The following is a 23,755-nucleotide window of genomic DNA, read 5'->3' on the forward strand; positions in this document are numbered from 1 at the left end:
GCCGAGGCCTTGGGGAGAGTTCTCTTGCAATGAACTGTGAAAAGTGCTGGCAGTGAGCTTGGTCCTGATGGGCTGCCTTTGACACAGAGTTTGGGGTGTTCTTGATGCTTCGTAAGCACCGAGCCAGGGCCTTGTTACCCATGTTAGGCCCTGGTTGAGAAGCCTGGGCCTCCTTGATTGAATCAGCTTTAAAGGAAAACAAGTGGTTGGTGGGAGCAGGAGGCAGAGTCCCCCTGGGCAGTGCTGCACAAAAAGCCATTGTAAGTTGGTGGGTAGGGCTCTGAACTCTTGGAACCAAGTCAAATCTGGCAGCCAACCCAGGCCTCCACTGTAACCTGGAACATGGCTCCCCACTCCCCAAATCCACCTCTCTGCTTGGTGTGCTGCAATAACTAAATATGCATTCGTCTGCTGGGTTATACTTTTTCACAGATACGATACTCTCTAGATAAAATGATCCACTGAATGTTGGGAGGTTCTTGTTTTCAGTGTGTACCAAGGGCACCGTCTGTGCAGGCGGTCTAAACACTCTTCACATCCTCAAGTCACTTAAGTGTCACCGCAGCCCTGTACTCTCCACAGTGTTACTCTCCCTGCTTAACAGACGAGGAAACTAACTCTTATTTGAATGACTTGTCCAAACCAAGACTCAAATTGAGAAGTCTGATTTTGGAGAGCAGTGGTTTGGCTTCTGCCTCTAGTTAAATCATCCTGGGAAGATGGAAGATACTTTAAAAAAAAAATTCATTGAAGTACATAGCTCTAATTAAACAAAGAAACAGAAAGCTCATCTTTACTAGTTTGGTTCTTACGTGATTATTTGTCTCTGGTCATGACCAAGAGACTGAGTCATTTTTTGTTCCTAGGTCTCTGACCTGGGTAGGCTGGTGGTGAGAAGTGACCAGGGACTTAAGGAATTAACTTTCATGGGTTTCACCTCTAGGTCAGGAGTCTCAACGTGAGTAACCTGTGGTATAATTTAGTGCCAGACCAGAGGGACCTGGAGAGACTCACGGTAAGAACAGTAACCCTGCTCCGGCCTCTGCCCAACCCCCTTGCGCCAGGGAACTGCCGCCTTCCACCTTCCCCCTCTGTGATTGCTTACCAGAATGAAAACTTGAATTTTTGTCTGTTTTGTTTATTCCTGTATCCCCAGTACCTGGCATATTAAAGGTACTCAGTGTTTGTTGAACGAGTGACTGAATGAATGAGTAAATCTCACATGGCTAGCCATTTTAGCTTTCTAGGTAGCAGCATGGGGGTTTATATCCTGTTGTGGTAATGGCAGTGACAGAAAGACACAGCCGTTCCAATTCTGGTTTAGAAGAAAGCTTTCAAAACTAACTGCGTTAGTGGTCTGTCGACTGAAATAAAAAGGCACAACGTGAAAGCTGTGAGTTTCAGTTTTATTGCGGACTTAATGAGGAGTATAGCCCAGGAGACAGCCTCTCACACAGCTCTGAGGAGCTGCTCTGAAGAGGTAGGGGGAGAGAACAGTATGTATGTGATTTTGGTAAGGGGTAGGTGCGCTGAAGCACACATTTTGGTAGAAGGCTGCTGCTAGTCATGAGGAACAGATATCTTAATTAATAGCTCTGGTGCTTTTCTGAGTATGGGAAGATACAAGAAATTGGGTTCATAAAATGTCCTCCTGAAACTGTCTAACCATCTGAAGGCCTGTTCTGCCAGTTTTCTCAGAGCACACAGCACCTCCTTCCTGATGTCCACACTGAACTCCTTTAGGATGTGCTGAAAGTCAGCACCTGCAGTGGCTAATGACACAGTCCTCGTAGAGCTGGATGGCAAGTGACATTCTTTAGCTGATAACACTGATGGAAGACATTTATTTGTCCTAAATATTAGGTAGGAATTATCTGAATCTATAGGAAATGGGTTAATTGATTAGACTGTGGAATAAGGTAAAGAATTTTAAAATGTATTTATTGTTACAGCTATAGACCTTGCTAGAACTTCATTTGTGCCTCTCAAGGTGTTTTTAGGTGATTGTATGATTATAAGAAGAGTTAATATTATTAGGGTTTGCCTATGTGTCAGGAGCTGTTCTAAGTGCTTTATATGTAGTAACATTTACTCCTCACAACAACCTCATGAAGTAGGTACTATTATTATTCCCATTTTACAGATAAAGAAACTGAGGTGTTGAGAGATTGCCCAAAGTTACACAGCTAGTACGTGACTGATCCAAATTCAAACCTGAGCAGGCTAGCCTGAGTCTGTTTCTTAAGTGTTATGCAGTAGTGCCTTTGATATCCGAAGTACTCTGAAAAAATCTTGTTGACCAAAAGGAAAGCTATCTCTTCTAGGAAAAAGGAAAAAACAATCTTTTCTGCCACTCTTCTTCTCTCATATTATCCCCTGTCTAAAACACTGCCTTCTCTACTCTGGCTCTCCTAGAAAAGATCGAGTCATTAAAAAATTTTTTCAGCTCAATCAGGAGAAAGCTGGCATGACATGAGGTGATTTCAGTCTTTTATTCTTATTTGATTTTATAGTTTTTCCACAATGACACTATATTTCCTATAAAATTGGTTTTAAAATTAGCATTTCAGATTGAAAGAAAACTTACAAAACCTAGTTTGACTAATGCCAACTTAGTTTCAGTAGAGTATGCACTCTGTTCCTGTACATCCCTGTTCCTCCCCTTTTATGTTTCTGTCACAGATACCACTGTATTCATTGTGTGCCCAATAACGTAGATTTATCTTAAGTATTTGCCTTTTAAATCATATAGGAAAAGAGAGGAGTTATAAACCAAAAGTACACTTATACTGGTTCACATATTTATTTGATTACCTTTATCAGTGTTTATTTCTTCTTATGGCTTTGAGTTAAAGTTTAATGTCTTTATCCTTTATCATTTCTTGTAGGGAAGATCTGCAAGTACTGAACTCCTTCATCTGTTGTTTATTTAGAAATTAATTTTAGTTTTTCTTTCATTCTTCACAGGTAGTTTTGATGGACGCAGAATTCTTGGTTGACTTTTTTCTTTCAGGACGTTAACTGTTATCCTACTTTCTTCCAGTCTCCATGGCTTCTTATGATAAATAAGCTGTTAATTTATTGATGCTCCCTTGTACATGAAGAGTCACTTCTTTCTGCTTTCAGATTCTTCTCTTTTTCTTCAGGTTTTGTCATCTTACCTATAATGTGTCTCCATGTGGATCTCTTTGACTTTATCTTTCTTGGGGTTTGTTGAGCTTCTTGCATGTGTGTATTCTTGTCTTTCAAGTTCAGGAAAGATTTGGCCATTATTTCCTTAGATATTCTTTCTGTCCCTTTCTTGTCTCCTTCTGAGATTGCTGGTCTACCTGATGGTGTCCCACACGTCCCTCAGGCTCTGTTCACTTTTCTTCCTTCTTTCTTCTGCTCAGATTTGATAATTTCAAGTTTTCCTATCTTCAAGTTTGCTGATTGTCTTTTTCTGCTTCTTCAAATTTGCTGTTGAAACTCCTCTAGTGAATTTTTCATTTAAGTCATTATACTTTTAACCTACAGAATTTGCTTCCTTCTTATAATTTTTATCTTTGTTGATATTTTCATTTTGTTCATACTTAATTTTTCTGATTTTAAAAAATTCTTTGTTCATGGTTTCTTTTAGCTCATTGAACAGGTTTAACACAGTGATTTAACATCTTGACTAGTAATTCCAGGGTGTCTGGCATTCCTCAGGAATGGTTTCTGATACATTCTTTCTTTTTTTTCTTTTCCTGTGAATGACCATATTTTCCTATTTCTTTGTATGCTGTGTCGTTTTTTGTTGAAAATTCAATATTCTGAGTTTTATAGTGTAGTAACTCTGGAAATCTCATTCTTCCACTCTTCAGGGTTTGCTGATTTTTTTTGTTGGTGGTGTTGGTGTTGCTGAGGGCTGGTGTTGTTCACTTGTGACTTTTCTACACTATTTTTGCGAATATGCATTTCTTGCTGTGTATGGTCACTGAAGTTTCTGTTGTTATCTCGGAGGTTGGCCTGTGGCCTAACAAAGATTTCCTTAAATGTCTTGCTCCAAAAAGGAGGGATTTTTTTTGTCTCTTAAAATTTTCCAGTGGATGCCACCGGGGAAGCTGCTGCTGCTAAGAGGGCTAAAACCAAGGCAGGCATCTTTGTCAGTTCCTCAGCACCGCAGGACCAACCAGAATACATGACCTCACATTTCTAGAGGGCAAGGTCCCCACTGCCCACTCTGGCACTAGCCAGCCTTTCTAGGAATGCGGACTTCTCTCTCCACAGCTGTGACGGGAAGGGGGTGGTAGCTGGTTCACCCACACTGCTCACTTACGAAAGGTCAGCAGCCTCTCTCTTCACCAAGCACCCCCCGGGTGGTTGTAAGTGTCCGGGTAGGCTCCAGGGTTCCTGAACAGTTGATTCCAATCACTTCTTCCACCTCAGTGGTTGCTTCAGTGGAAGGATGACTCCTGGAGCTTCATGCTGTGTCCTGAAAGCCTTGTTTTTGAATGAGAGAAACTTGATCTTTATAGCAGAAGGGGCATCCACAGGGAGAAGCACCAGCTGGAAGTTCCCTTCCTTCTGTATCTTTGGGGCACCTTCTGGCGCCCCTATCCACCCCTGTAGCTGAGGTAGAGGGCACATTCAACCCTTCCAGAATCACAAAGGGTCGGGGGAGAGGAGCAATTCCCAAAGGAGTGATGATGCACAGCATCTCTCTGCAAGCAGAGAGCATGCATCAGGGAGAGTGTACCCTAGTGGTTATGAGCACCAGCTCTGAACTGTGCTGCTTCGGTTCCAACCCTGACTCTGCCACTTGCCAGCTCTAGGGCCTTGGACATGTTGCTGTCTGTTGAAGTGAGACACCACGATATACACTTCTCCTTAAGTCCAAAAATGACCCCTGTTTTTAGACAAGAGGAAAAGAAACTAGTGTCTGAGACAGTATTTCATCATCTTCCTCTCTCTCACAGAGAAATGGCTACCGTGTGTGCTCTGGTGCACCAAATGTAGAGGGAGGAAGGAAACTTTTTCCCTCTACCCTCCTAGGTTTCCCAGCTGGGCTCAGTAAATTAGACCGACAAAAGACAGATCAACAAGAGGAAAGCAAACCCAAGTGTATTAACATGTGCATCATGCATGCATCCGGGAACACTCAGAGATGAGTAGCTGAAGGGGTTGTGTAGCAAGAACAGTAAATTTTTAGAGAAGTGACAAGATAAAGGAAGAGGACTTCGAGCTTCCAGGGTTGGCAGATTGTGGGAAGGTAAATATATAAGGAAACTAATGGTAGATCAGGGCCAGTTGTAGCAAGGGTAGTTATAGAGAGTTCTCTGGTGCCGTCTCTGGGCTGATAAGGGTCTAGAGTGTCTCAGTGATTAACTTCTGTCTTTTCTGGTAGAGAGGAGAGGGAGGGGGACACCTGTACAAGTTTACGTCCTGCTTTCAGGTGAATAGGGAGAAGGCCAAGAATTTTTCTTTTATCTGCTCCTTCAATTGTCTTCAACTCAAAGTAATCCTTATGTTAAAGTAGCATATTTTGGGGTGGCCTGTTCTGCTGCTCTTCATGAGCTGTGCATGGGTGAACATAGATTAAATCCTTTTTTTCCACAAAGAATGCCTGCTATGTTCCAGGCAGTATTCTAGGTGTTGGCGATACATCAGTGAACAAGACAGACAAACCCTTCTCCCTCCCTGGAGTTTACATTCTAGTTGGGGAATATAGGCAGTAAGGAAATACATGAATATAATACAAAATACACCAGATGGTGAAATTTTATGGAGGGAAACAGAGCAGGGGAGAGGGAAAGAGAGTGCTTTGAGGGGAAGGTTGCAGTTTAGAATGATCAGGGAAAGTGGTATTTGAAAAGATACCCAAGAAAGGTGAGGGAGTGAGCCTGTGGGTACCAAGGGGAGTGTTCCAAGTGGAGGGACTAGCAAGTGCCTAGGCTAGGGCTGCTGCAGTGGGCAGGGGTGGGGAAGACCAAATGGAGACGAGATCTCTCAGAGAGATCACTGGAGATGAGTGAGGATAAGAGCCTGAAAGGACTTGTTAAGTATTGTAAGGACTTTGGCTTTAACCCTCAGTGAGATGGGAGTCAGAGTCCTAGACCTGGGCACCCAGAAGGGTGTAGTGTCATTTACTCCAGTGGGTCTTCACTAAGGGCAGAGCTAGGTGGGAAATACGAGCTCATCTGAGGGCATGAGATGTACATTAGACATCCTAGCAGACATGTCAAGTAGGCAGCTGAACGTAAAATTACGTCTAGAGTTCCAGGACGGAGATATGCACTTGGGAGTCATCAGCATGCGGATTTGCATTTAAATCCACGACACTGAATGAGAGCACCGAGAGAATCAGTGTAGACAGCGAGGTTTGGGACTGAACTCCGAGGCACTGTGTGAGTTGGGGAGGTGATGAGGTAGAGGAAAATCTATAAGAGAGTGATGTCTTGGAAGTCAAGTGAAGAAAAGGTTTCAAAGAGGAGAGCGTTAACTCTGTCAAATGCTGCTGATCGGCAATTAGGATGACCAGAAACTGACCACTGGATTTAGTAGTGGCCACTGGAAGTCGTTAGTGCAGTTGTGTTGGAAGCTGACTGCTGGTTAGTGCTGTCAGGGCTTTTCTCTGCAGAGTGCCTCATGTGCTAGGTTGTACACTCTGTGGCTTAGATTCGACTTTTTTCTACTTTCCCGTCCAGAAAAAATGGTTCCTGTACATGTGTCCTCATAGATACGCAGTTCTAGAGCTGAAGGGTATTCTGGTCCAGCCGTCTTACAGCTGTGGAGAGCATGGCTTGGACAGGGTAAGTGATGCAGGCAGGTTTGCTCGTGGTGGAACCAGGACAACCCAGACTTCCAAGTGCCAGACTTGTTGTTTAGTCTGCTACACTGGGCATGCTCCGCTGAAAGGTGCCAGAAGTCACAGAAAGTCAATTCTAGCTCACAGAGACAGTGGTTCCTTCCTTGTCCCCCTAATTTTTACCGTTCTCTCTCTGATGAGCTGCTGGGCTTAGAGGGAACCCTGTGCTTCAGGATTCCCTGGAGTTCTTTCAGCACGTGGTTTGAATCCCAGTTCTTCCACTCGCTAGCTCTGTGACTCTGGGCAAGTTAATTCTTCTCAGCGAGTCTGTTTCTTCACCTGCCAAATGAGGTTAATAAAGACACCCCACTGAGCTGTGAGAATTAAAATGTTCCTTGCCTGTCGAGTGCTTTGCACAGTGCCTGCCGGTACCTGATGAGTCTTCCATACGTGGTGGGTCTTAAGATTATTGGGATGTTGGAACTTTAGTTTCCAGGGCATTGCTGTTGTTAAAACCATCTTTAAAAAGATTTTTAATTGATGGCATTGCCTAGGGTTTATTTACAAAACATATTGAGTAGAGTTACACCCACAAATCTGTTCAAACTTTTCCTGAAGAAGTTACCAGATGTCTTGCCTAGTTGCTGCTACTGGGGGGAAAACGACAACAAAACAATTTCAAACAACGTACTGCACACTCAGGGAAAATACGTAATTTGTTCCCCTTTTATCAGCACTGACAAAACAGAACTGTCAGTTTCCAATTCCCCAGTTCCCCGTCACTGGTGCAAGGAGATGGTAGAGGAGGCGGCGGCTGGACGTGTCAGGTTTGTCTAAGAGCTTTCTGTCTGGGAGTTTAGTGTTGAAAGGCCGTCAGGATGCTTAAGGGTATGAAAAGGAATATATGTATATGTATGTATGACTGAAACATTGTGCTGTACACCAGAAATTGACACAGCATTGTAAACTGACTGTACCTCTATAAAAAAATAATAAAATTTAAAAAAATTTAAAGATCCTTAAGGGTTACTCGCACTATTTAGAACATCTTTCTGTCTACTATTAGAAATAACATAGATGATTTCAAATGAGTCTTTTCAAAATAAACTTTGAAAATTTATTGATAGAACCAATCAAGTGGTAACATATGTGTTTATATAAATTTGCCTTCCTTGAATTAGCATCTGCTTAAAGAAATTACTGACCACCCCAAACCTTTAGTAACAGCAGTAAAGCATTTCTTAATTCTAAACCTTTCTTTCTGTCTTTTCTTTTTTGTCAGTGAACCATTTTCCTGACTCTGTAGATGATGCGGGCAGGTTTTTCTATCTCAGACCATCAGATTTCCTTGACTTTCCTTCCCAAGACTTTCACTGCATGTTCTTCATTTATGTGTGTATCTTCATTATCTTCTTGTTATTTTTTAATACAAATGGAATGCTTTAAAGAGGGTTTCACCTCTTGCTTTTTTCATTCAGCAATCACTCTTGTTAATATGTTGGCACCCACTGATCTACCCCACTGGTTTAATTATGGTCACATAGCATTCCATTGTATGGATGTACCATAATTAATTTTCCAGACTTCTAGTGTATTTTATTTTTTATTTTATTTATTTATTAATTTTTTATTTTTTAAACATTTTTTTATTGATTTATAATCATTTTGCAATGTTGTGTCAAATTCCACTGTTCAGCACAATTTTTCAGTCATTCATGGACATACACACACTCATTGTCACATTTTTTTCTCTGTGAGTTATCATAACATTTTGTGTATATTTCCCTGTGCTATACAGTATAATCTTGTTTATCTATTCTGCAATTTTGAAATCCCAGTCTATCCCTTCCCACCCTCCACCCGCCTGGCAACCACAAGTCTGTATTCTCTGTCTATGAAGACTTCTAGTGTGTTTTAAAATGGAGACATTCCTTGCTGCAGTACAGAGTTCTCTTTTAATGAGAATTGCACAAAATAAGGTCTCTGACTGCTACTTTAGTGTTAGGACATAAGAGATTCACAATAAATATTAGTAGAATGGATGAATTGATCTTGTTTATTCATTTATTATACATATTATTTTCCTTTAGAGGTAACAGAAAGATAAAATTCAGCGCTAAGAATTTTCACGTAGTCCAGATTAATGGAGTCTGTGTTAATGAGGTGTGTGTCCTCTCACCTGCACCACTAGCACCTAATTTGCACAGTGACATAATCAGGAAGTGTCCCTGACGGTGATATCATGAGAGTTCTGTTGTCCATCAGTGCTGAGAGGGACATGGTAGCTCTTTATAGATCAACAAACTCCGTGGCACATTTCATTCTGTCTGGCAGGTATTTTAATTTGAGTTAATCACAGAGACCTTAATCTCAGACAGTTCAGACTCTGGGATTATATAAACATTGGTCAGATTGTTCTCAGAGTTTTTTAAGGCTTCAGGGATGTGACTTTGACAACCCAAGAGCTGTATTTTGCATGAGGAGCGTTATTCCTGTGGCAGAGACCCTCTGTGTTTAACTTCAGGCACACCTTGGTTCAGCAGGCAGATGATCTACTTCAAGGTCATCTGACAAAGTACATGTTTTGGAAATTGCTTGGTTGTGTCTTGTCTGCTAGTCAGTTATCACAGGTGCTTGGAGGGCTCGTGGTGGGTAAAAGTCCCTGCTAGCTGCCATGGAGGTCACCGAGATGCATCAGTGCAGGCCATGCCCTGAGGAAGCTCTCCAGGTGCTTGGGGAGACATGATGCTACCCCCAGTTGGCAAGCAATGTGGGGATGGTGTATTTTGGCAGTAAAGAGCAGGGATCCTGCTGTCACACTGCCTGGGCTTGCCTCTCTAGCTGTGTGACCTTGGCAAGGCAGTTGACATCTCATTCCTCAGTTTTCTCATCTGTAGAATGGAGATGATAACAGTACTTATATCGTTGTGAGAATAAATGCCTTTGTACATGAAAGGTGTTCCAACAGGGCTGACACATTTGTGCTTAGTTATCGTTCGCTATTGTTACCATAACTTATAGCACCTCAGAGTGGAAAGGGGGCTGGTAACAGCTACTGTTCTGTAGTAAACTACTGGGTGTACCATTGCCACCCTGTAAGTGCTTCACATTCGATATCTCATCCAGTCCTTAGAATGCCGTGTGAAGTAAGATATTTTAAAATGGGGAGACTGAGGCTCAGAGGGGTTAAGTAAGAACCCAAGATCACGTAGCCATTAAGTGATCTGAATGAATGTCTGACTCAGAAACCTGTGCTCTTTCCCCTAAACAGTATTTCTAGGGAAAGATAGAAAGAAGGAGGGAGTCTTCACTTTGTGGCTAAAGAACAAGCCTCAGAGCACTTAAGCAACTTGCCCAAGATCACACAGAAATCCAGGTTTTCTTAGACCAAATCCCACAGCACTTGTAGGGCTGACATGTAAAGGGGTCCAAACTGGAATGTCTTGCTTCAGAGGACAAAGCCAGGACTGGTGCCTTGAAAGAGGCTGACCTGGGATAAAGGCCCAGGAAAATCTTTTGCACAAAGCTGTCCGATGTGAAATGAGGTAGAAGTGTATTTCTCTCAAATGTAGGGGAGTTTGGAGGTAGGCAGTCCAGAATTGTATGATGGCTCCACGAGGTCCTGAGCAACAGGGACACAGGGCATTGGCCTCTGTTTGTTTACTTCTACCGTGAATCCACTCTGAGGCCCAGACCAGGGCTCTGGCTTTGGGCTTCTGAAGGTCTTTCACATGAAGCAGTTTTATCAAATGAACAGGAGCTGTTTATGCCTCTGGAGAAGCAGACTATGGAAGATTTATTTTTTGCTGATTAGTCTTATATCCTTCAGTGTTTTCCCAATTTACCTTTCTTTCATATCCTGCCATTTTACGAATTCAGTGTTATACATCTTTTTGGCCTATTTAGTACCTATCGATCCTTTTTGTGTGCAGACTGAAGATTGCCCGGGAGCATTCAAGTCCTGGTAAAGAATAATTACCATGCCAGCTAGTGAAAATAAAAGTGACAACACAGGAACCTTTGCTTAGGACAGGGAATTGAGTGAAGTCTAGATTTGCTTCATCGTGCTAGGAAGAAAATACCACTTATTAGAATGCTTCCTGTTACAATCTGTTACTTTCCTAATTTTTTTAACCTTAATTTGTTCTTTCATGGGGTAAAAGTCATATATAGTCAACCATTCTGAGCAGTATAGATGTAATCCCTGCCCCCATATAGTTTACCAAATGGCAGGAAATACACATACAATTGAGTAGAGTAAATGCTGTGACAGAATAACTACAGGTGCTGAAGGCACACAGTGGGGAGGTACCTAGCTCCGTGTCTGGAGGGAAGGACAGGCTTCCTGAGGGAGGAGCATTCAGCTTGAGTCCTGAAGGTAATGGGAATTAGCTACAAGATTTTACCAGGCAGAGGAAGCAACTTGCATAAAAACTGAGGAACAAAGGGAGTGCTTATGCATAAGAGGAACTCAGTGGTATTCTGCTTGGTTGAGAGACCAAAAGCAGTGGGTGCAGACTGGTTGGTTCTGGCTAGCACACAGAAATCATATAAACCACATGAAGGTTCTCAGGGCATTGAGATGTCATCATAGGACTAAATCTAGGGAATGACATCTGAGATTTGAGCTGCAAAAGGGTCAAGCCAGTAGGGTATGGAGAGTGTTTCAGCACATGCAAGTGCCCTGAGGTGGAGAGAGTGGAGCGTGAATGAGGGACCTAAAAGATAGCCAGCTTGATTGGAGTGCAGGGAGCAACGGAGAAGGTCCCTGTTGAAGGCTGGAATCTCCACTTTGAGTTTTATAGTCATGTTGATGATTTTTTTTACTTTAGTCTAAGAAAACCATTACTTGAGTTTCTGTGTAGTGAACAGACGGAGGGCAGGGGTGGCAGCAGTAGAAGACAGAAACCAGTGGGGAAGCCACTGCAGTGCAGGGAAGAGAGAGGTGCTGACGGTTTGGACTAAGATGATCTAATGGAAAAAATGGAGAAGAGTGGTCCAGTTTGGGTAAATTTTAAAGAACTCTCTATAGGGCAAGAGAGAGGGTGTACCAGATGTTTGGCTATAGACCTCAGAGACTGTAATTCGTGTGGTTGTCCACGGGGTGGACTGGCCTGGGAGGCTCGTGGAGGATGGCTCAGGATGGTACCGTGTGGGTGCCCAGATGCTAGCAAGAGTTCACTGGCCATCTCCAGAGGAGCTCCTTACTGTTGGGCAGGAAGGACTGTACAGCGTGCTTGCTTCCTGAGCTAAATCTTCACCCTCCTCTTCTCCCCTCCTGTACCTTTAATCCACTGGTTTTGGTTCTGAGCCCAGTAGGGCAAAGGTAATCCCTCTTCCATGTGACCAAATGTTCCAAGACAGCTATCCTGTCGACTAGTCCTCCTCCAGGTGCACATCCTCATTTCTTCAGCCATCCCTCAGGGGCTTGTTGTTGAAGCCCATGGCCAACCTGGCTGTCACCTTCCTTCCAGCACCTCCCATTGTGTGCTGGTGTCCTTCCAAAAATAAGATGGATTGTGACTGGCTGTCATCTTGACAACAGAGATAAAGGCCTGTGGAGAAGAGGACACAATTCTGTTTCACATTTATATTTCTGGTTATAAAAGGTAATATACACTCATAGAAGAATATTGAAAAAACCAGAAAAGTATAAGAAAGAAAAATGTAAATTCCTGTAGTACTATCATCTAGCAATAACCATCTTAAATTTTGATGTAATTTCTTATCTTTTCCTCCATGTGTATTTGTTATTATTTTTAAATGGGTACAGAGGGACCTCTTGCTTTTTTATACTTAACTTTTTCATGTCATTAAAACTTCTCATCGCCATTATTTTATTTACCTATTTCTTGAGATAATAAATTGTTTCCAGTTTTCCACTTTTACAAATAACATGCATTACAGAACATAAATCTTGTCTGCATGTCTCATCTCTAGGATAGATTCCTAGAACGGAATTACTGGGTACAAACATTTTTTGGGGGAGTGGTTCTTGGCACATATGGCCAGATTGTCCTCTGGAAGGGGTTTACCCATTCCTCTCCGTAGCCGCCCAGCAGGGGCAGGTAGACTTGTCTCTGTCAGTATGCCCTCACTCAGTCCACAGGGTATGATAAATGGGGATGTAAGTCCCAAAGATGAGGGCAGATGTCGATGGGATACCAGTAATTCTAACAGCTAACATTTTTGAGTACATACTTGTGTGCCAAGTACTTGCTAATAAGCATGTTTCATATATTTATGTCAAGTACTTCTTACATCTCCTTTACACATCAGGTGCTATTACAGATAAAGAAATAGATACACTAGAAGTTAAGTGACTTGCCCAAGGTCACACCGATAGTTTAACAGTGAAAATAATTTGTAACAGAGTATTCTATTAAAAGAGGCTTTAGAAGGTGGGGGTATAGCTCAGTGGTAGAGTGCACGCTTAGCATGCATGAGGTCCTGAGTTCAATCCCCAGTACCTCCATTAAAATAAATAAGTAAATAAATAAACCTAATTACCCCCCCCAAAACAAAACAAACAAAAATAATAGAAGTGGCTTTAGTTTTAGGTTTTTAAAAGCAAACCTTTTTCCAAGCATAATATACATACAGAAAAGTGCACAAATCTTCAGTAGTATTACTTGATGAATTAGCACAGTTACCACCTCTGTAACTACCATCCAGATGGAGAAATGGAACATTGTCAACCTAATCAATATCCTTCACCTCCTCCTCATTTCTAACATTGAAGATTAGTTTTGCCCATTTTTGAGTCTTATATAAATGAAGTCATAGTGTATATAACCCTCTTTTTTTTTTTTTTTTTTTTGCTTCTTTACCTTGACATTTTGGTTGTGAGATTAATTTATTGCGGGCAGCAATAATTTTTGCATTTTTATTATTGGAGAGCATTCCTCCTGTATGACTATACCACAATTGATCATTTTACTCTTGTTGGACAGTCGTGTTCTTTCTGAATAATATGGCTGTGAACTTTTTTGTACAGCAAAAGGCACACGTGTTCTGCAGGCCCAGGGGGTGCTGTCCTGTAGTTGTCGATTTTTCCACGTCTAAAACATTTCTTTAAAAAAAAAAAAAAGCTACTCCCTGGCCAGGGCGGTGCATTAGGAGCTCCTTAGTAAAGGACTTATTAAAATGGCTTCAGTGCACAGAACTCAAGTAATTTACACCAGAAATACCAAGGGCAGAGATGCCCCTGCTGCTGGTGAAGATGCAGAAGCAGGTCCCTGCACAGATACACTTTGAAAAATAAAACTTTATTAAATTTGGAAAAGTGTGTGTGTGTGAGAGAGAGACAGACAGAGACAGAGAGAAAAACCCCACACATACAGTCATACACAGAAGGGATGATGTATTAAACTGGGGATGTCTGAGACAGCAGAGGCGGGGAAGCTGTGCCTTTTCTCCATGTTACCTCTTAAAGAATTTGCTTTTCTTTTGCCCAGGATGGAGGAAATAATTAGTTGTTAGGGCTTTCCTTCAGGGTTATACTTCCGAACGCAGGCGCCAACAGCATTGAAATGTGAACCATTAGTTAAGCAGTGTTGGACTTAAATGCCTCAGTCTCCACTTTAGGGGACTGATTAGGAAATCCTAGAATAATATTCAGTATCTATAAGGTAGCATATAAAATGGTTTATTACTGTTGTCCCGGCGTAATTATTAATAGCATTTCCTTTCACTCTCAAATATGTCTCAGTTTCGATAACAAATTATGTGGCTTACCCTGAATATTTAAAAACTGTGTAAGCCTATCTTGAGGTTAGGAATTTTACACCAGAAACAAGGCAAATATCCATGAACTGGAGAATAGGTGAGTAAATTGTGGTATAGTCCTACAATGGACTACTATTAAACAGCAGTGCACATGAATGAAGTATAATTATGTGGATAAAACTCAAAAAATAAAAACATGGATAAAGCTCAAAAAATAAAAACTGAATGAAAAAGCAAGTTGCAGAAAAATACCTACTGTGTAATTTCATTTATGTGAAGTTTGATAAAGCAAAATTAAGTGATTTATTGCTTATTCATATGTATGATGAAACAATAAAGAAAAGCAAAGGAGTGATTAACTCAGAATTCAGATTGATGTTTACCTGTTCTGGATGGGGCGAGGGTGGGGTGGGGGTGGCAAGGAAGGGCCTGGAGTCATAGAAGGACACAAAGGGCTTCAAAGATGATTTTATTCTGTCTCTTAAACTGTGCGATGGGTACACGGGTGATTCTTTGCTCTTTTATTTAAAATGTGCCTACCTGAATGTACATTCCCTTGATTCCTTGAGATATTCCCCCCCAAAAAACAAATACACATGAAAAACATAAACCCAGCATAAAAAAATAAAACAAGATGTTGTGTGATAGCAAATTGTATACTTTGTGTGTGTTGTTTTGGATGATTGTTCGTAGTTGAGTAAATTTAGGGAGAAGGTAGCCAGACTTCTAAGCTCTGGGCTGAGCAGACAAGGAGAGAAATTGATAGTTCCTTTGAATCTTTAAAACCAGTGGAACAGGACAGGCAGTTTGGCCTTGTTTTGTCCTCCCCCTGCCAGTTCTGCTGCTGCCACTCCTGCTAATACAGTGACGTTCATCACGTGAACATTTTGTTAACCCCGTTGCATCCATGACGTCTTATAATTCTCAAATAAGTGCTGTGAGATAGGGTCCATTGTTGTCTCCATTGTAGGGTGAAAGACAGTGGAGCTGGAGGGTGAAGAATTGTGCACGGGGGTAAGTGCCTGCGCTGGGAACCTGCCCCTCATCGTCTACCGCCCCTGCTGCCTCCAGGCCCGACCTCGGTCAATGCCACGTCTACCCCACCTGGCACCGAGGTGGAGGTGTGTGCCTAACGTTGGCAGATTTTCTGAAGGCTTTCGCCCTTTCGTGTCCCTGAGGGTGACATCTTTGTCAGGCTCTGCTTGCCTATTCGACTTGGTGGCCAGGGAGTCCCCTCGGCCCTGTTAACAGGGTGGCTGCTCCCCTGGTGACCCTGGGGAGAGTGAGTTTCCAGCCCCAGACACAGGATCATCAGGGAGTAGCTGTTTTCTGCAGAGCAGAAACTGTACCTCAGGTGCTCTTGACCTGACCGACTTCGACGTACTTCTTACAAATGGGTGGGAAGGGGCTGGCCTCAACAGTCCTGGGTGAAATTTAAATACATCTTCAGTTGAATTCAGAGACCTAGTATGGTCATTTTAAGAAAAAATATATATAATGAAAGAAAATAGGAGGGGGCACTGTAGACAGGTGATTAGATCCCAGCAGGAAGGGCTGTTGCAGTCAGAGGTTGCTCAGTGGATTAGAGAACAACCCGACCCCCAGTTTTGGATCATTGTTCTGCCACTTACTATTCGCTGTGACCTTTGGCTGGTTATGTGGCCTCACTGAGGTCCAGTCTCCTCATCTACAGTTTAGGGATGACAGGACTATTTCAGACTGTTCGTTGTTTGCCCTGAAGCCATTACTCTTTCCTTCCTTGTTAACAAAACCAGACAGAGGTCACTTAAACTCTGGAAAGATGGGACTTGCCCCTGGCTTTAGGGGCGGACATGAGCTTCAGGTCCATGAGAGGTATGAGGAAGTCTTCGGGAGATTTTTTTCCTGGGTAAGAGGGAGGTGGGGGAGGAGAACCTCTGCCTGTGCTACTCTCTGCTTCCTGTTTTGAATGCAGCCATGCTAGGGTGTGATGCTTGGCACCGCTGCAGCCATTTCATGACTATGAGGGAGATGACCAGGAGACTCACAGGGATGCTAATCCCAAGTCCTATGATCATAGAGTCTCCTAAGCATCCGTGGAACTGTATATCCAGATTTCTTGTTATGCAAGGAAAATAGACCCCAATTTAGTAAGCTCCAGTTAGCTGTGTTTTCTATCACTTGCAATCAAAAAATGAATTTAAAACTATTTATTTCTTTTTGAGTTCTCACGAGAATTAGAGACTATATTTTTAACATGTCTGGAAGAGAGGAGATACATAGTGGCCACCATTGCCACCATCACCGTCACCCCCAGGGTATCTCCAGGGGCTGGTCGGACTATAGAGGTGGCAGGAGAGAAGAAATGTTGAAAGATTTTGTCTCTTCCTTTCCTCAGTGCACTCTGCCTCTTATAAAAGATTGTACAAGGCATGGTGGGGTGGCTGATACTGGAGGAGTGTCAGGAGTAGAAAGGAAAAGAGGAGTAAGAAAAAACAGCCTTAGGGGGAAGTCAGGTGAGTAGGCTAGGCTCATGGTTTGAATTTATTGCTCTCACATTTTTTTGACCTGAGATGGGATTCAGCCATCCTGGGCCCTTGATCAAAATAAAAATTTTAAAGAATAGATGGCAAGGTATTTATTTTTTATGGGCTTTTTAGCATTCATGGCTTAAAAACACTGTGAATGGTAACACCCTTAAAATCTTTAATGGCTATTCCTTTAAACAGATGCCCAGGGAATAGTGCTTTTTCAAACATTCCTGGTAGAGGATTATTATAATGAAGCAAAGTCTCTATTTTCAGCTCCCAATTACCTTTCAACCCAGTTGCTGTCATTAAGCAATGCTTGCATTTAGTGTGCTGGAAGTTGGAGAAATGAGTGCATTACCATCAAAGCATGAACGGGCAGTAGTGTTTTGCATAATCATTGCTGGAACTGTTGCTCAGATTTTGCATCTGTCACTCTTGCCCTCCAGTGCTTTAGTTTGGGATTCTGCCTGAGCAAATTTCTAGTTACTGGTTTTAATCATTTTCAAACCCTGGTGTGGATTGTCTAGTCACCCACAGTTGCTTTTCTTCATGGCACAGTTTTGTTTTAAGCAGAGTCCCTGTGACAATTCCAACTTTGTCAAGATAATAAGCTAGAGCTTGCTTGATGCCACCGACAAAGTGAATACCTTGAACATCTCTTGGGGAAAGGATGAAAGCCCCAGCCGGGCTGACTCACTTACAGTAAAATGTAGAAATGGAGACCCTGATCCTCTTGAGAGGGGAAGAGGGAGTCTGACCTTCTGCAGACTTGCTGTGTCCAGGCGAGGGGAAGAATTGACAGAAGATGGGAAGAGATGGGTGAGGTGAGTGAATGAGGCTGTAGTATTGGATCTGTGAGTCAAACCAAAATAAGGAGAAACCAAACCGAGGGCATGTTAAAAATATCAACTGATACAAAATAAATACTATCCCATAACTACTGGAGCAGTGCCCTCAAGTTCCCGTGTGCCAGTCGTGAATTCATGGAGGAGGTCTGGATGCTGGAGAAGAGACCAGTTGGCAGGGGACCCTGAAGGGGATTGAGGTACAAGAAAACATAAAATTTGAAGAACTGGCAAAACCATGACTGCAGCGTGCAAGCTGAAAATCAGTTTTGAGTGAAACCCTTTGTGTTCCCCAAAGTGATACTGTCTAGGACAAGGGCAGGCAGAATCAGTGCCTTGCACATCATAGGTGCTTGGTGAATAGTTACTGAAAGAGTTAATAAATGACTGTTGCCGTGAAGTGATGTGTAAGAAACCCTCTGCATGTGCTGAAAGAAGTAATTTTCATGAGAACCTTCCTGTGTTTTGCATGGTTTGGGATTGTTTGTAGTTTATATGATTTTCAAAACATGAAACAATGGCGTGGATAGACAAGAAAAACAATACTTCCTGTTAGAGAGAAGAGAATACTTTTTTCTTTTAAATAAAATCAGAGCTATTGACTCTTCTGGTATTTTCCCCTTTGTACTCTATATTGTAAACTAATTTATGCAGGATAAAAATCTATAGGCTTTGCGAAGGCAGCTAGTTCATTGTTACAAAGGGCATACATTAGATGGTTTGCAGTATCTGTGTTGAAGAATTACAATAGAATGTATTTCTTTTTCTGATGAGAAAATATGAATAGAAAATGATAGCAATCACTTTCTAACCACAGGCTCTACATCAGGATGAAGCGTGATGTTTGTGTTTTCAGGCCACATGTCTCCTTGAGGAGATCATGAAGGTGTCAGCTGGCACAAAGGAGTCAAGCAGAGTCTGTTGTAAAAGCTCAGAGCAGTGGAGAGTTCTGATGAGCTATTTAGGAAGAGCTAGACTATACGCTATTTTTGGTGGAATATGAAAGATTCCAGGGAGTTTGTTTATTTGACTTGCCTCACTCCTTCCTCTAATTCCTATAACACTTTGAAGTGACTTTCCAACAGATGTATAATAATGAAGCTAGTAAAGTGGATCTATAAATTGAAAATCAAAACGAAGGAAAAGAAGAGATTGCCAGAATAGTACCCATAAGTATTAAAATAGGCCTTTTGATCAATTTCTCATGGAGCCTCCTGGCAGCCATGGCAAACGGGGAAACATGATAAGGCACATAACTCCCACTTTTGGAGAGGAGAGAGCGTACAAGTTTCTCAGAGGAGGCAAACCTTTTCTAAAAGATTGCAGTTCTAATTGTAGTTATTCTGGAGCTGATGATTTAATTTTGATCATTCAGTTTGCATACTTCTTTCTTCTGTTTCTTTAACTGTTACAGTTACTCCTTTGCTTCGTAGTCTCCACGTTGTCAGTGATCTAATCATTCTTAGTGCCATTGAGGGATACAGAGAAGGGAAAGGAGGTAAATTCAGAATAGTTAGCTTTGTAGCTGATTACACTTCTGGTTAAGGTCATACATGGTATGTCATTTTAGATAAATTGGTGTTATCTGTTGATTTAATTTTTTTATTCTCCAAGACCACAGAATAGAGAATCATTTATATTTTTAAAAACTCCAGCCTTATGTAAAGCCCATCTAGCTATGACCTGGGATGGAGATTGGAGCCCCTAACCAGTTGGTCAATGTTAAAAAGTTAAATTTATGTCCTTCAGTATATACATTTAATGTGTTCTAATAATTATTAATAAAAATTTTCTGTTTACTTCATAATATAAAGTTTTTGTTTGTACATGGTTTTCATTTTTAATGACTATAATGTACTATAGAGTTTTATATAGTAATTCAATTCTACTGTACAGCTGAGTATTTCCTCATTGAATATTCTTCACTTGTACATATAGTTTGTTTCACTATAGAATAAAATGCAGGAAATGGGTTTATTGGATCAAAGATTCTGCTCACCTTTACCATTGTATTACTTTCTTTTTTTTTAATTGAAGTATAGTCAGTTATTATAATGTGTCAATTTCTGGTGTACAGCATAGTGTCCCAGTTCATGTATATATATATATATACACACACACACACACATATTCATTTTCATATTCTTTTCATTAAAAGTTATAACAAAATATTGAATATAATTCCCTGTGCTATACAGAAGAAATTTCTTAAAATCTATTTTTATATGTAGTGGTTATCATTTGCAAATCTCAAACTCCCAAACCATTGTATTACTTTCTCAAGCATCAATGATCTTTCTTTCATGTCCTTCTCCACAAAGGAGATGAAAAGACCTGTTGATGAACCAGTTATCTCCAAGCACTTTATCAACAGCTTTTCATCTCCTTTGTGACTCACCTCTGAGCGCCAGGTCTCCTGATGTTCTTGGTAATCTTTGCAGCTAGAGTTCTACAAATTCCTCATAATTAGCAGAGTGATGTCAGGGATGCCCTCCTTTTAAAATACCTATTTATAATCTTTTGAATTTCTAGCATATTGAATGTTGTGGCAGAGGCTGCTAGTTATGCATAATATTCATTCAGAACTCAAAACTTTTAGTTGGGTACAAGTCATCCAGAATAAAGGCTACATATCCCAGCTTCCCGTATAACCACAGGAGACCAAGTGACTAGTTCTGGCTGATAGAATGTGAGTAGAAGGGTTGTTTGGTAGCTTCCAGGATCCTTTTGAAAAAACTGATGTGTGCCCTTTGTCCTCTCTTTCTTATTTACCCTTTCTTCCATCTTTCTGCCTGGAACACAGTTATGATGGCTGGAGCTCTAGCTACCATATTGAATCATGAGAACAAGGGCCACACTCAAAGGATGTAGGAACGGTGATCCAGAAGGCTTTTGGATCAGTGAGGATTTTATGGACCAGAACTAGCAGGCATGGCGCTGTGCTGCCTGCCTCTGGAATGTCATATACAAGAGAAATGCATTTTTATTTTGTTTAAATCATTATTTTGGGTCTCTGTTACTCACAGCTGAATCTAAATGCTAACTGATAACACATGTGTCCATATAAAAGTGGCTACATGAACAATTTAAGAGTCTTAGGCATTATCATGTATTAGACATGAATATTTCATAGTTAGACCAAAAGTTGTTGAGACCAAAGTAAAAGTGAATTGCAAGGATCAAATGATTTTCTCAGTTCTTTTCTTACTATACTCCTTTCTATTAAAAAAAATCATCTTGATGATAATAGCTGTGTTTATTGAGTTCTCCTTACATACTTATCTCATTTAATCCCCCATGAGAAGGTACAGTTGCCAGAGGGCAGGGGAGAATAGAGAGTCACTACTGATGGGTTTAAGATTTGGTTTTGGGATGATGAAGATGTTCTAAAATAGATTATGGTGATCGTTACAATATCTTAAATATACTAAACCTCACTGAATTGTGTACTTTAAGTGGGCAAACTTTACAGTATACAACTAATAACCCAATGAAGCTGTTTAAAAAAAAAAAAACTAGGAGCAATGTCCCAGCCTTCCACAAGATGAGGATGTCATATCATGAAAGCAATCTTTTTTTTTACACTCCATAAAATAGAATACTATCCTCTTTTTGGAGAAGAAATTAGGGAATTTGCCATTGAAAATATGAGGACACAAGAGAATTAAAATATTTTGTTTCCCGAGGTGGTAAGGAATAAAGCAAATTTTGGCAATATTTACCCATTTCCTAAAAATGTAGTATTTTGTTCTTTCACAAGTGAGGACAGAATTAATAAAATTGAGCCTTGCATCAGAGAACTTTAACAAACCTGATATTTTTGTTCTGTATTTCCCTTGCTTTGTAAGTCTTTCTCTCTTGGATTTTGTACGCCAGGCGATGTGTGCCCACAATACTGTATGCCTATCCTGTACTATAAGCACCAGGAACTTCCCACCTAAAGTTAGCTCCTTTTTACACAGGATTCTCTTCTCCCTTGGTTGGTGTTTGGTCTCTACCACTCAACTGACCTTTGATAACCCACAGTCCCTTTTCCCTCTAAATAAACTAGTCTTAGGCACCAGTATGTATAGTTAAGGCTAATTAAGAGAGATTTATATTAATCTTTTGAAAAGGTTGACCTGCTGAATTAATTTAAATCAAGGGTTGTCTGTGGATTTTATTTATCCATATAGTTCCTGGCTTTGGTTACCACATGATCAAACGTTGGTTGGACTCTCTTTAAACTCCCAGCTCCCCCCTCACACAGCGGCTTTTGCCTGGGTACCGGCTCCTTTTCTTAACCAGATTGTGGAATCCTTTAAACTTCTCACAGCGTCTTGCACTGCATAGGTGCTTGGTGATCATTTGTTGAATGAATAATTCTGGGTAGATGGAACTTCAGGACCTGAGCCGCAGGAAAGCAGTTCCTTTGTTTTTTTCGTTTAGTGTGTGCTAAGTGAATGTTACACAGCCAGCGGAGAGAAGTCCGTACTGCTTACTGTCTGATTGATCGTGACATAGGTTTACAAGCATGCGAACGTGGTGTTAATGCACATGAATTAAACCGCAAGAAAGGAAATAATGTTTAGCTTTTCTTTCTGACCATCTGTGCATAAAATTGGTTAGTCCGGAATTTACCAAAAGCGCCTCTGGAACATGAGCTCTGGATGTCTTTTTGCTTTTTGTTGACGGGGTTGATCAGAGCCATCATCCTGTCAGGTGGCTTGACAAAGAGGAAGAGAAATCTAATCCAGAGCCATGCACAGACTTAAAAACAAATATCCCATTTTGTACTGTAACTTGCTTTGAGTTGGCCATGAAGATTCTTTTCAAGAAAAATCCTGTGGTTTTAAAATTTTTCTTAGAAGTAGGATGTGGACTGTTTGCCATAACAGAGTAGAAGACAAATGTTGAACTTCCATTTCAGCAAGATGAGTTTTAGAGACGAACGACCTGAGGACGTGCCATGGACGTGACTGATGTAACTGTCTCCATCTTTCCAATACCAGTGGCCAATGTTAGAAGGACAGGAAGCTGCAGGCCAGCCCTCACTGTTCAGCCTTCCCATTCATAGCTCTGTGATCCGAGGACTCTGCTCTGGCCATGTCCCTCCTTTTCAAGCAGAAAGAAGTTTGCTCCAAAAGTCTGGGGACCGGAGTTTGAGACCTGGTCCTGCCTTTGACTTTGGATGGGTCTTAGCCTAGGGCATCCTGTTCCCTAGGCAGCACTTTGAGGGAGTTGCAGCTTTAGTTGTCACAGTTACAGGTATTACATTACTCATGAGTTTATTTCATTTCAGGATAGTAAAGGTAGCAGCATAAAAAATGGAGATAATGCCCTACCCATCTCTCAGAACTGTATTGAGGGTCAGATGTGGAAATAATGTGAATCTGAGTCTCTCTGAGTATATTTCCTCAACTGCAAAATGGAGACAATGCCAGCTTAGCATAGCCCTTGTGAGGATTAAGTAGAGTCACATGTGTAATGCACTCGGTGAAGCAGAATGTAACAGTAATGTGTCCACCATCAATTAATTATTTAATCCTGACTTCCTGCCATTAACTCTGCTGCCTAGCCAGCTGTCTTACTATTGACTGGGCATATTTGGTGATGTTCCATCTTTAATCCCAGACCGCACTGTGCACTCTCTCTCTGAACCCTTCCTGAATTTTTTTTTTCATCTTCTCTGCCTGTCCCAATCTGCTCTTTCCTAAAACTTTTTCTCATCTGACTTCACACAGGGCCCAGTGGGAAATGTTTTCTCTTTCTCTTAGTCTCCTGTTCAGTCATTTACTTCTTAGAATGATAGTTTCTCCTTCCTTGCACGTGTGTCTTGCTGTTCCCTGGGATGGAAGCCCCTTGGTCTTAGCATGGGGCTGGGCAGCTGGAAGATACTCAGCGGTGGTTAGTTGATTTTCTAC

At 41.4% G+C, this 23,755-nt stretch overlaps 1 protein-coding gene across 3 annotated transcripts in view; it reads left to right on the forward strand.

Moving 5' to 3' along the window:
* The window catches only part of TMCC3 (transmembrane and coiled-coil domain family 3), a 235,154-nt gene that overhangs the window by 38,413 nt on the left and 172,986 nt on the right, over window positions 1–23,755 (forward strand). Inside the window, exon 1 of one of the 3 annotated variants that reach the window (XM_014555214.2) lies at window positions 7,534–7,596. The exons of the other annotated variants lie outside the window; for them this stretch is intronic. The gene's annotated coding sequence lies outside the window, so the exon portion shown is untranslated. Of the gene's footprint in view, window positions 1–7,533; window positions 7,597–23,755 lie in introns of those variants that run through there. 3 annotated transcript variants of the gene reach the window in all.

This window comes from Camelus ferus, chromosome 12, assembly GCF_009834535.1.
Source record: "Camelus ferus isolate YT-003-E chromosome 12, BCGSAC_Cfer_1.0, whole genome shotgun sequence".
Taxonomy (NCBI): Eukaryota; Metazoa; Chordata; class Mammalia; order Artiodactyla; family Camelidae; genus Camelus; species Camelus ferus.